General features: G+C 42.0%; 1 protein-coding gene across 19 annotated transcripts in view; it reads left to right on the forward strand.

Moving 5' to 3' along the window:
* Positions 1–13,425, forward strand: part of inpp4b (inositol polyphosphate-4-phosphatase type II B) — a 996,728-nt gene that overhangs the window by 657,600 nt on the left and 325,703 nt on the right. Inside the window, exon 1 of one of the 19 annotated variants that reach the window (XM_068043252.1) lies at positions 1,068–1,183. The exons of the other annotated variants lie outside the window; for them this stretch is intronic. The gene's annotated coding sequence lies outside the window, so the exon portion shown is untranslated. Of the gene's footprint in view, positions 1–1,067; positions 1,184–13,425 lie in introns of those variants that run through there. 19 annotated transcript variants of the gene reach the window in all.

Consider the following 13,425-nt stretch of genomic DNA (forward strand, 5'->3'; position numbering starts at 1 on the left):
AGACATCGGCGGGGCCCTAAAATTCTGCCCTGAGTGTCAACAAACTTGCTGATCATGCAAGGCATCACAGTTGAGCCTGATACTGCCTTCAATTAATATCTGGACATAATGATCAGGAGTGGAACTCTGGCTGATTTTTCACTTTCTAATCCAGGAATGCTGAGGTCAATTTCACATCAGACTGAAATGTTAATTCTGTTTCTCTGTTCACTGGTGCAGAAAATGCTGGAAATAAGTCCGGCAACTTTTATTTCACATTTCCATCATCCACAGTATTTTTCTTTTGTACTAACTGCATCTTGAACCTCTTCAGCAGATTTTGCCAAGAGCAGACCCACAAAGAGATCTGCTGATTTTCTTGCCTTGTGTACACATTGAATAAAGTTGAATCATATGGGGGATGTTGGGTCTCAGTTTGAGTATTGTCATGAACACGTACTATGCCGAATGATGAATTGTTTTAATCTACCAGCTGAAAACCTGAATTAATTTTTTTATAAAAGGGAAAAAGGAACAGATAAAAGGTGACTGCTAGCAGTTAAGATGGTCACCGCTATTTGCATCAATATACCCTACATTCCAATGCATTGAGGTGGAGATGAATTGTCTGGCCAGTACCATCTGGAACAATGACTTGGGGAATTTTGAGTGAATTACCTGTCTTGCTCCCATTAACAAGACATTAAGGCATCACCTGGGACATTAAATTGTTGGAAATGAACCACTCAAACCTAATCACTTGAACAATGGGACCCTGGTTGAGAGAAGGAAATTCCTAGACATGAACTGATTAAGTTGCAAGAGAGAATACACAATGATAACCAGCATGTTAAATCACTGGGTGAGAGTCATGTGACAGCCCACCATCTGTGTGTTTAAGCTAGCGTTTTCCCTGCAGCAACAGAGACAAGCAGATAGCCACCAACAAGAGAAAACACAAGTGGGATCCCTCGCCCCTCTCTCTCTCTCTCTCTCCAGTCCACCTTACAAGCTTCAAACCCCGCCAGCTGGATGCAACCATCTAGGCCTATCAATGTTGCAGATAGAGACCCTGTGAAGGAAATCATCTGCCTCGCTCTTCTCCAGGAGAACCACTGAACCAGCTGGCCACATCTGCAAGCCGGAAGCCTCATGACCACCGAGTTCATCTGGAAGCCAGCCAAGTCACCAAACTCCACAGACGGTATACCCCTTTTTATTGTTTCGAGCTCTAATCTGACCAATCTATCCTTCCCCACTCTAACCTATTTGTGTCTGTGAGAACCTAGAGTGTGTGTGAAAGTTGGAGCATAGTTTATTATTGTACTTATATTGGCTTAAGTACAATAAAGCCAACCTCTTTCTTTGTTAAACTCAAGAAAGCCTATCTGATTGGATTTTTTATGATCATAGTATGTAAATAGTAAACACTTACTGAATTGGCAAGCACATTCACTTTTTAAAAAAAAAAGAAATAAACCCTGTTGCAGTCAAACAAGGAGAGGGACAAGATGGGAACCTTTGACCCCTCCTCACCTGATCGTTATAGTATGTAAACATGACGCACACAATCAGTATCTAACTAATTAGCCAATTAGTTTGAGGCTGGCTGCCATAATCAGAAAGACTGCAAGATGGAGTTCAGTTAACAGAAGCTGGTTGCTGCAGATAAATGGTTTTAAAAATCTGACTAAAGTTATTCCTTTTCTATTGATCTTGTGGAATAAGAAAACAATAAATGTAATTTTTTGTCTCACTAATTATATATTTGAGCAATCTATATATGTGTAGCTTTTATGCTTATTTATTCAGAAAATAATGTCATTATTGCTTTACAGTTGCAGTTTGGAACTAATTACTGTTTAATATTCACTTCAAATTGTAACTTGCTGGTTAATTTATTAGAAAGATAAAAGTGTTTCCATGGGAATACTAAGAACCGGGACTGTTCGTCCGAAACAAAGATCAACACTGGGCCTGGATTGATATCTGAGGGCTGTTGCTTAGCAGGGGGATTATTCTTACTTCTCATCAGTATGAGACGTGTACTAAATTTTCTCCTCCTTTTCCCCCCAACCACCCCCGCCCCAATCCATAATAAACAGCAATCACAGAGGGAGCTAATGATGCCTAAACACTGTCTTTATGGATCTTGTGTTATGAAAATAGAGCCTCTTAGAGTTTTGCCTTGCAGTAGATGGTGAAGATTGCAGCCTAGAAGTTATTACTGGTGATATTAACAGACACATGTTTAATGAGTTCATGTGAAATCCTCTGTCTGCTACTTAAATGGAGCATTAACCCATTTAAAATAATTGTATTAACACCTCCATTAAAAAAGCAGACCGAGGAATGCCATTAGTGAATTAACACATTTAGCATTAACCGCTAATATCACCAACAATAATTCCTAGATTTATGCACGTTGATGCAACATCTAGAGTTTAAAGGTTTTGGATAGAATGTAGGCCCAGATTTTTTTGTCAAAACACGCCTAGTTTAATGGTTGTCACCATTATTAATGCGTAAATCGTCAGCAATTTGTGGTGAGGAAGAAACTTGCGAGTGAGTTCCTGGATGTTCAAGTTCCCAGCTGCTAGCCTCGTGAAAATGACAGCTCACCCTCAATCTCCTGTGAGTTTAATGACATTGCTGCTTTTATTGTCAATTAATCACTGCAGAAAATTAGGGCTGCTACTTAATAGTGTAAGTAATAAAGGATTTTTTATGAAGGATTTATGTTCCTGCAATGCTACTCAACTTCTCTGACTCAGAGAAGGAACAATTTAAACTGCGGAGTCTCATTCCTGCAGGTAGTAAATTATTTCTTGAGGTTTTTAAAATTGTTTTTTTTAAAATGTTCTTTCTATCTCTCTTTATCCTCTCTTCTTCCACTCTTTCCTTCTCTTTAGTTCTCTTTCTGTTGCAATTTGACTTGAATTCATTTACTCCCTTATCCATTATTCCTCCATTTGTTTCTCAGTCTGTAAATCTCATTGGTTCAGGAGGTAGGTTGTTTATCTCCCCTTTCACCAAGGTCCAAGATTCCCCTTGTCCTCACTATCAGCTTGCATTTTCAACAACTTACAGGGAAAACTCATTTCAGCTGAAGAGTGAGGGAAATAATCTAACCAATACGGCATGCCACAAGATGCCCTGCTCCAGAAAAATCTGGGCTGTAGTGTATATATAAATTTAAAAACAGCGATCGATATCCCCACTCAGTGGCAGAAGCAAGTTCCCTACACTGAACTGTCGAAACCAAAAAAATTCAAAGTTCCTCATCCTTTAGTGAGTAATAAAAACTCAGAGGCCGGGATTTTTAATTGCTGGTGAGGTCAGGAAGGGGTGCGAGCACAATTTGAAAATCGCGTTCCTGGAGGGCAGCCTGCCACCTCCAGAACGTGAGGCAATTTTCAAAAGATGGGCAGAAACGAGGAACCCACTCACCTCCAATTTTAATGGCCCATTAAGCTCCTTGAGGAGTTTGGTAACAGGCCAGGGGTGGTGGAGAGAAGGCAATTTTCAAAGCTGAGATTGACGAACCCGAACAGACTAGTGCATGTTGGTGTATAGCTGTCAGGTTCAAAGCAGGCGCAAGTTAAACTTTTATTTTATTGATGATGAAAAATTGCGGGAGCTGGGGGATCTCATGCTGGATTGTGTGCTTTACCTTTCATTTGGCTGTTTGGCCACTTTTGTGCTCATTGAGTCTGCTGGCCCTCTTGCGTGTTACCTGCTCCCTTCTGCAAGGTAGCAGCAGGCCCCATCATGGTTGCTATCTGCTTTTGCCACTCGTGCTTTGCATGCAACTCACACCTCCTGGTGACATTCAGCGCCACTAATTGGACATCGACCTCTCCTCCAACCCAATCAGGGCATTTCCATTTAAAGATAGCACCACAGTCTCAGCGCAGGGGTCGGGACCTGGGAATCATCTGAGCGTCAGGTTCCTGGCTCCAATTTGAAAATCCAGCCCAGTATGTCAGTTGAATTGAAAGTAGGATCACTACAGTTGTCCTCCATGACCATGGGCTTGGGATGAGAGAAATCAGTTTGTGTTTCCACTACTAATTGCTCTCCAGTGAACAACCTCCAGCTGGAAGGTGTGTGTGGTGGATATCGGGAGCACAGGATTGATGTCATTTGTCCTGCCTACCATGGTTAACTAGCCTGCTCATGTTTGCTAAAGCCCACTTGGGTGAAGTATCGGAGTGATTGATGCCCACAAAGCTGGAGTTCAGCATGAGCCAGTGCCTTCAGGAGATGAGGGAGGAAAAAGTAGCCTGTGATAGTTCATTTGAATCAACTAGTTCAGTGTGGGAATTCTGCCATACTGTACTGAGATAGAATGAAGTAACCTCTACCTAGAGCTTTGTAAGGCAAAAGCAGACAAATGGAATGATAAGGGACATGGACAATATAAAGCGAGGGAAAGGAAATAACTGCATAATGTTATGAAGTTTAGAAAGAATTTATATAGAACCTTATCACATGTTTCAGGACATCCCCAAGCACTATAATTAAGTTTTCCAATAATTCTTTTTTGAAGTGCAGTCATTGTTATGTGGGTAATTGCAGCACCTAATGTGTGCATAGGAAATATGACAAAGCAGATGAGATGGTACTGTAATAAACCAGACTGACTGCAGCATTTTCCAAGTTTAAAATGTGATTCTTTACAACATCTGGGAACCAGAAACAACATAAAGACGAAACATGGTGGCAGCGAGTGTCTGTGGGTAAACCTACAACATTTTTAAAAGCATCAGCTTGAGAAAAGTGACCAAAATTAGTGCCAGAGAGAGACAGAAAAACTGAGTGACTCATGTGAAAACTCTAACAAAAAAAATTGAAATGTCGGCCAGGACAGGAATGAATGCACTGCTATAGCATATTATGAATTGGGGAGCTGATGTTGTAGAGGCATTTGAGAAGTTTAAACAAAAGTGCAGTTTGGCATTCACTAGTTTCTTAAAGGCACTAGTGAAAAGGAGAGGGTCAGCTATATCCTTCTGTGGGCTGGAGATAATGGATTAAATTTATTTAACAGCTGGGATCTGAGTGAAGAGGACAGCAAAAACCCAGACAAAATTTTTGAAAGATTCAGCACCCATCTCCAGCCAAAATCAAATCATTAGATACACTGATATGAATTTCAAGACCTCAGACAGGAACTATGTGAGCCTATTGACAATTTTGTAGCAAGATTAAAAAATGCAGCTAGGAAATGTAAATTTAAGGACACAGATGAACGCCTGAAGTACAGAAAGCTCTAATTGGACAGGACAAGCTCACAATATCGCAGGCTGTATACACTGCCAGAGCACATGAAGCCACGAGCAGACAGATGAGGACTCTGACCTCCCAAATGGCTAGCCTTCAGTTAAGCCAAGAGACAGGCAGCAGGGTCGATGCAGTGAAACAACTACTAACAAATGTACACCAAACACAGAGAAAGACGTGCAGGAGCTATGGATGACCACATGAATTGACAGATAGAAGGAAATGTGCTGCATATGGATCAATCTGCAGGGCTTGCGGAAAGACCAATCACTGGGAAAAGATGTGCAGAACAAGGCAAGAAGGTGGTAGACGAGTCATCTGAGCCAGGGTAACAGGGCAAAGGAATAGTGAAAGAAACCAAAACATCCATACCCTAGAAGATGGCGATGAGTTTGAGAACGTGACAGACATAGGAACCATAGAATTGCACAAAATGTCTGGATGTGACAGTTCTCAGAGAAAATAAATTCACATAACCATTCAGATCAGGAAGAGACTGAGAAATAAGCCAACAATGATAAATCTGAAGGTGAAGATTGATACTGGAGCACAGAGTAACATCATCCCGCTCACACTATACCAGCAGATCTTTCCTGAAAATTTGGAGAAAAATGGTTATCCAAGGGGAGGTGCTCTGAAACCAAACAATGTCATGCTAACAGCATATGGGGGAAACTGAGATTCGACAGCTAGGAACAACCCAAATCAGTGGGACACACAAAGGAAAATATATTAATTGTATGTTCTATGTCACAAACAGATGGTCCAGCTATCCTGGGGTTGAGCAGTTGTGAAGAGCTGCAGCTTATCTCGGTAAACCATAAGGTGGAGGAGGGCAACACTGAGGGTTGAAGATAGTACACCCGTTGAAAAGCGCCCTCCGATAAGCAAAGAAGATCTTGGCATAATGATTCATCACTTAGTGAACGTAACGCCACCGAAACCAAATCAAATTAGAGATGAGACCAGCAAAGATGAGTTACAGATGCTATCTCAGTAAGTGATCCAGGGATGGACTGATAGGATACAGCACACAGCCAGCAGTATTGGTCTACCAGAGATGACATCTCACTAGAAGATGGTGTTCTGCTGGCTGGATCCAGAATAATCATACCCAAAACAATGCAGGAAGAATTTCTCCAAAAGATACACAGAGGCCATATGGGAATGGAGAAGTGTAAGCTCTAAGCCAGATCAGCTGTGTACTGGATAGAGATATGTAAAGATATTGAAAATATGGTGTCTACATGCAATGTATGCCAGAAGTACAGAAACTCAACAGAAAGAGGAGATGCTAGCTACTGAAGTACTACCCAGACCATGGCATCCTGTAGGAGTCGATTTATTCACACACAATCAAGAATGGTATCTAATAGTCGCAGACTACTACTCGAGTTACCTTTTATCCGGAAGGTGAAAGACTTGAGAGCCACAACAATCATTTCAGCAGTACAAGTTGTGTTCGTTGAGCAAGGGATTCCTGAAAGGTTAATATGTGACAATGGCACCCAATTTACATCGAGAATTTAAGGAATTTGCTGACCAGTATGGGTTCAACATCATCACCACACTACACAGTGGGACTAGGATTTATAGAAAGACACGTCCAGGCAGTCAAAAGAACATTTGTGAAATGCGAAGAGATGAAGAAAGACCCAAACCTGACATTATCACTCCGATCCACACCTCTCAAGGCTGACATGAAATCACCTGCACAGCTGTTAAATGGAAGAAAATATAAGACAACTCTGCTAAGCAAAATACATCCTTCAAGTGACCAGGAGGAAGTGAGACAACAACTCACTGAAGCACAGGTAAGAGGAGAGCAACGTTTCAACAAGTATGCTAAATCCCTACCCGTGTTGTTGAAAGGACAAACTATACACGTACAGGATCCAATCACACAAACCTGGAGCCCAGCAAAAGTTGTTAGTGAAGCTGAAACTCCAAGGTCATATATCATTGAGACTGAAACCAGTAACCAAATGAGAAGGAACAGAATCTATATTGGACCTACACCTGAGCTGAAACTACAGAAAAGACCATCAACAACATCGGAAACATCACTATCCAACGGGACAACATTAAAAACATCACCAGCAAGTGACACGACATCGCCTGTACAGAGTGCCAACTCACCACTGAGAGCAACAAATGCCAAATCTACAAGATGGAGGAACAACATCTTACTATACACGCTATAAAAGACTCTTAAAAAGAGGTTCAGATTATTTCCACAAGTTGGATGATCTTTTTTATTTATATTGACAGTTATATTGATATGGGGCATTATGTTTTAAAGAAAAGGGAATGTTATATATGTATATATTATATTAGCTGTAAAGTGTTGGGAACTAATTAGGTTGGAACTAGTTGTGTGTGTGTCCCAGTAGGGGGCCACATTCACAGCTGCACTGGGGAGTCATATATGTAACACAAGAATCTGGCTCTGCAGCACAAAGCATAGTACTGTAATAAACCAGACTGACTCCAGCCTTTTCCAAGTTTAAAGTGCGATTCTTTACAACATCTGGCAACAAGAAACAACATATAAAGATGAAACACTATGTATTTAAATTGTGACATGAAATGTCCACCTCAACCTTGGGACTTGATTTCATCTGAAGAATGACATCTATGCTGGTGCAGCAGTCTGTCAGCACTGCAGTGAAGCATCGGCCTAAATTATATGCTTAAAAACTGGAGTGGGGTTTGAACAACCAATCTTGATTCAGGCACGATACACAATGAGATAAACTGACAATTTGGCACAAGTCATGAGCAGAACTGTCAACATTAGAGAAATATTAGGATTAAATTACAGAAGAAGGTAGTAAGATAAATAGGTAGCAAGATAAACAACAATGTGCATTTATGTAGCACTCTAACGTGGTAAGCTGTCCCAAGGCACTTCATAGAAGTGTTATCAAACAAAATGTGACATTGAGTCACTTCAGGAGATATTAGGACGGGTGACCAAAAGTTTGGTCAGAGGTAAGTTTTAAGCAAAAACAGAAAATGCTGAAAATACTCAGCAGGTCATACAGCATCTGTGGAGAGAAAAACAAAGTTAATGTTTTAGGTTGATGATGGAAGCAGATTCAATAGTAACTTTCAGAAGGAAATTAGATATATACTTGAAACAATCTGTAGGGCTATTGATTAACTCTTTCACAGGTACGATGGGCAGAATAGCCTCGTTCTGTGCTGTATGATTCTATGTGAGCAATCATTGTCCCTACAAGTGCTTTATTACGTTACTCTTTCTGTCCTTTTGGGCGCCAAGCCTATATTGGCCTTGGAATGGCTTGTCATATGCTCCTCAACAGCTTCACGTTGCCTTGCTGGACAATCTCTCTTATTTATTACAGTTTTACTTTTCTGTCTCTTATTGATTGTACAATGATCAGTTCTCCTCTGAAGATTCCCCTTTTGTTTCTTCTGGGCTGCACATATTCTTCTCCGTCCTAACATTCTTAGTGTTGAAATTATGATACATTGCAGTGTCTTCTACTCCAACTGATTCAAAACTGTGTAACTCTGTATCTCTCTGTCTTTCTTCCTCTTAATCATCACCTTCCTGATTTACTTCACCCTCTTAAACTTGGTACTGCTTTGCACTGTAGGCAGTAGCCTTTCACTTTGGTTTCTGGATTTAAAAAGAGACAGTCTAATATAACTATTGATTGAAAACAAATTCTGTTCACTTTTATTTAACAATTATGGTCAGAAAAAAAACTAATGAGTAATCATTCCAGCTATCGATTTATATTATATATTAAATGTGGTTGACTCTTAACTGACCTCTGAAATGGTCTGTCGAGCAAGCCACTCAGTTGTATAGGGATGGGCAATAAATGCTCGCATTGCCAACTCTGCCCACATCCTATGAATGAATTAAAAATGGTATATGGACCCTGCATTTCACTGAGAGCTTATTCTAAGTACCAGCTTTGATCTCGGTAGGTGCTGCTTTAATAAGTATTTTCAATATTCAAGGTGTGTGCTTCCCTGTCACAGCCTGTGTGATTCATAAAAGCTGCTATTTTATAGTGACTGTGCTATCAGATTACCAGGGTTCCACAACTTGTACAAAATACTTTCTGAATTCAGTTTTGTCTGTTTCTCTAATCAAAATCTCTAATGTTTAATAAGGGTTTAAAGTTTTATCTGAGAACCATAGCCTTTCTCAGTCCTAGGCTTGGACTCTCATCTCTTTGGCTTAAGATGTGGATTTGAGCTGAATTTGGATTGTGCAGTCTGAAGAGATGTAGGATGCATCACTACTATTCAGTCACTGTTGGGAAATTCTGCTCAAAAGTTTTTCAGAATTATTTGGAGAAAAGCTAAAGGACAAATGTTACAACCTTTACATAAAATGTATATGGTTTTTCTCGGTGTGATTGAATTCATTATTTTTAAAAGTTGTATTTTGTGGCAAATAAGCTCTAATTATCTCAATTATCTCATTCTCTTTATTGAAAATGTAAACATTCTAATTATTAACAGCTGTGTGAGGGTGTCTTTCCTTTTTTGGGTAAAATAAAAAGCAAACAAATGTAATTTTAAAAGCACCAATTACCACTTGTTAATAGTAATTAAAATATTTACATTTTCTTACAGCTGTGAGACAGTCACAATCAGAAAGTACCAAGTTCAGTATTTACATAGATCCTTGAACAGAATTAATCTCCCTTACCCTGATTGTTGCTATTAGGCTCATATACTCTCATTCTGCTCACTGCAAAAAGACACCAGGGACACACCAATGACTACCATTTCAAACTTAACCTTCAGTTGTATCAAAACTCAGTTTCCCCTTCCACATTGATACTAGATCAAAAGACCTCCCTATGCCCCAATGCAGTACTCAGCCCCCGATGCACCCATCCCAATTCTGTCTAACTCAGGAGCCATTCTCCAGTCCTACCAAATGCCCAGGATTGTACTCAGACTTCAATACAAAATCTAGGCTGACACTCCAATGCAACACTGAGGGAGTGATGTTGGAGGTGCCATCTGATGGACGAAGCATTGAAAGGAGACGCTGTCAGCTTCTTGGGTGGATGTAGATGTGGGTGCTTACGCTGCACAGGCGCAGATAGCCACATGGGGATATGCTGTGGCAATAACAGAGACCATGCTCAAAGTGGCGGCGCAGTGGTTAGCACCGCAGCCTCACAGCTCCAACGACCCGGGTTCAATTCTGGGTACTGCCTGTGTGGAGTTTGCAAGTTCTCCCTGTGTCTGCGTGGGTTTCCTCAGGGTGCTCCGGTTTCCTCCCACATGCAAAAGACTTGCAGTTTGTTAGGTAAATTGGCCATTAGCAATTGCCCCTAGTATAGGTAGGTGGTAGGGAAATATAGGGACTGGTGGGAATGTGGTAGGAATATGGAATTAGAATAGGATTAGTATAAATGGGTGGTTGATGGTCGGCACAGACTCGGTGGGCCGAAGGGCCTGTTTCAGTGCTGTATCTCTTATTAAAAAAAAAAAGCGAAGGATTAGGCACAAAATTCTCCTGAAGACCAGGGGCTGAATTTTCTGGAGACAGCAGAAGTACTGCCTTCAGGGCCGAAAGTGGGAGGCGACCCCACTTCGCCAGGCAGCACGACCCAGGGCAGCATATTGCCGGCAGGAGCCAATTAAGAAGCCGCTGCTGGGGCTGCCATCCAATTAAGGATGGTGGCCCACCCCCAAGTGCTGCCGGCTCAATCAGGGGTGGCGGCCATCGCTGAGACTGCAGCTGCAGGAGCGCCTCAATGGCCATGTGCCCTCGGAGGCAGATAAGGTAGGTTGGGTTGGAAATAATCATTTGGGTGGAGGGGAGGTTGGGAAGCACCAGTGCCATCCTTTTCACGAGGACAGATATTGCCACTGCGGGGGGGGGGGGCGGGGGAGTAGGGTTGCAAAGACTGCTGGTTTCATTGGGCAGTTTCCCCATGCGGTGGCAGGCCCTCCTGATGTGGGCAAAATGCCCGCGGAGGTGGGAAGTGACTCTTAATCAGCCACTTAGAAGGCTCAGTTGGCCTCCTGGCAGGCGTCCAAGCTGCCAATTTTCCTGCTATTGGCAAAATGGCATAGCAACCGAAAGATGTTGGGCACCCCTCCCCTTGATTCCTTCCAGCGCCAACCTTCCCGCCTCCCAGGCTGTCTCCAAAGGGGCCAGAAAATTCCGGCCAAGGTGTTCAGGAAAGTTTTTTTTTTTTTTTTTCATTCATGGGATGAGTGTCGCTGGCAAGGCCAGCATTTGTTGTCCATTCCTAATTGCACTTGAGAAGGTAGTGGTGAGCTGCCTTCTTGAACCACTGCAGTCCGTGTGGTGTAGATATACTTAATGCTGTTTGGAAGGGAGCTCCAGGTTTTTGACAGAGACTGAAGGAAAGGTGATACATCTCCAAGTCAGGATGATGTGTGGTTTGGAGGGGGACTTGCAGAGGTGGTATTCCCATATGTCTACTGCCCTTGCTTTTCTAGGTGGTAGAGATCGCGGTTTAGGAAAGTGCTGTTGAAGGACTGTTGGCGATTTGCTGCAGTGCACACTGTTGCCAAGGTGCATCAGTGGTGGAGGGAGTGAATGTTTTACGGTGGCAGATGGGGTGCCGATCAAGCAGGCTGCTTTGTCCTGGATGGTGTTTAGCTTTTTGAGTGTTTTTGTAGCTGCATTCATCCAGGCAATTGAAGAGTATTCCATCGCACTCCTGACTTGTGCCTTGTAGATGGTGGGCAGGCTTTGGGGAGTCAGGAGGTGAGGTACTCACCGCCGAATTCCTAGTCTCTGACCTGCTCTTTCGAGTCATAGACTCCTCGAGTCTGCGGCATAGAAGGAGGTCATTCAGCCCATCGTGCCCATCCTGGCTCTCTGTGTAGCAATCCAATCAGTCCCATTCGTCTGCTCTAGTCCCATATCTCAGCAAGTTTATTTGCCTCAAGTAGCCATCCAGTTTCCTTTTGAAATCATGAATCGTATCCGCTTCCACCACCCCCATTGACAGTGAGTTCCAGGTCCGTTACCACTCGCTACATAAAGTTCTTCCTCACATTCGCCCTGCACCTCTTGCCCAAAACCTTAAATCTGTGTCCCTTAGTTCTTTTGCCATCAGTTCATGGGAACAGCGTTTCTTTGTTTACCTTATTTAAACCTGTCATAATCTTGTACACCTCTATCAAATCTCCCCTCATTCTCTTTTACACCAGGAAGGACAACCCCAGCTTCTCCAACCTAACTTGTAGCTAAATACCTTCATCCCTGGAACCGTTCTGGTAAATCTCCTCTGCCCCTTTCAAGGACCGTTACATCCTTCCTAAAGTGTGGTACCCAGAATTGGACACAGTACTCGAGTTGTGGCCTAACCAGAGCTTTATAAAAGTTCAGCATAACTTCTCTGCTTTTGTACTCTGTATTTCTCTTTATGAAGCCCAAGATCCCATATGCTTTGCTAATACTCTCTCAGTATGTCCATCCACATTCAAGTATTGATGCACATGCACCCCCAGGTCCCTCTGTCCCTGCACACTCTTTAGAACTGTGCCATAAGTCTATATTGCCTCTCCATATCCCTTCTACCAAAATTCATTACTTCACAGTTGGCTGTATTAAACTTCATCTGCCACTTGTCTGTCCATTCTGCTAGCCAATCTATGTCTTGTTGCAGTTGATTTATATCATACTCACTTTTTGCCACACCTCCAAGTTTAGTATCATTGGCAAATTTTGAAATTTTACTCTGTATTCCAATATCTAAGTCATTTATATATATCAAAATATCAGTGGTCCTAGTACTGAACCTTAGGGAACGCTACTGTCGACCATCCTCCATTCTGAAGAAGGAGCTGACACTGACCCTTCTATTCCATGAGCCTCAGTTTTGGTAACCAGCCTTTTATGTGGTACTTTGTGAAACACTTTCTTAAAAATCCAGATAAACAGCATCCACTGCATTTCCTTCATCAACCTTCTCTGTTATTTCATCAAAAAATTCAATTAGATTGGTCAAGTATGATCTGCCTTTTACAAATCTGTGCTGGCTCTCCTTAATTAACTCAAACCTCTCCAAGTGCCTGCTGATTTTTTCCCCCCTCATTATTGTTTCTAAAACCTTACTGACTACTGAGGTTAGACTGACTGACCTGTTGATCCGAAAAATGTCCTTACGCCCT

Source organism: Heterodontus francisci, chromosome 1 (genome assembly GCF_036365525.1).
Source record: "Heterodontus francisci isolate sHetFra1 chromosome 1, sHetFra1.hap1, whole genome shotgun sequence".
In the NCBI taxonomy this organism is placed as follows: Eukaryota; Metazoa; Chordata; class Chondrichthyes; order Heterodontiformes; family Heterodontidae; genus Heterodontus; species Heterodontus francisci.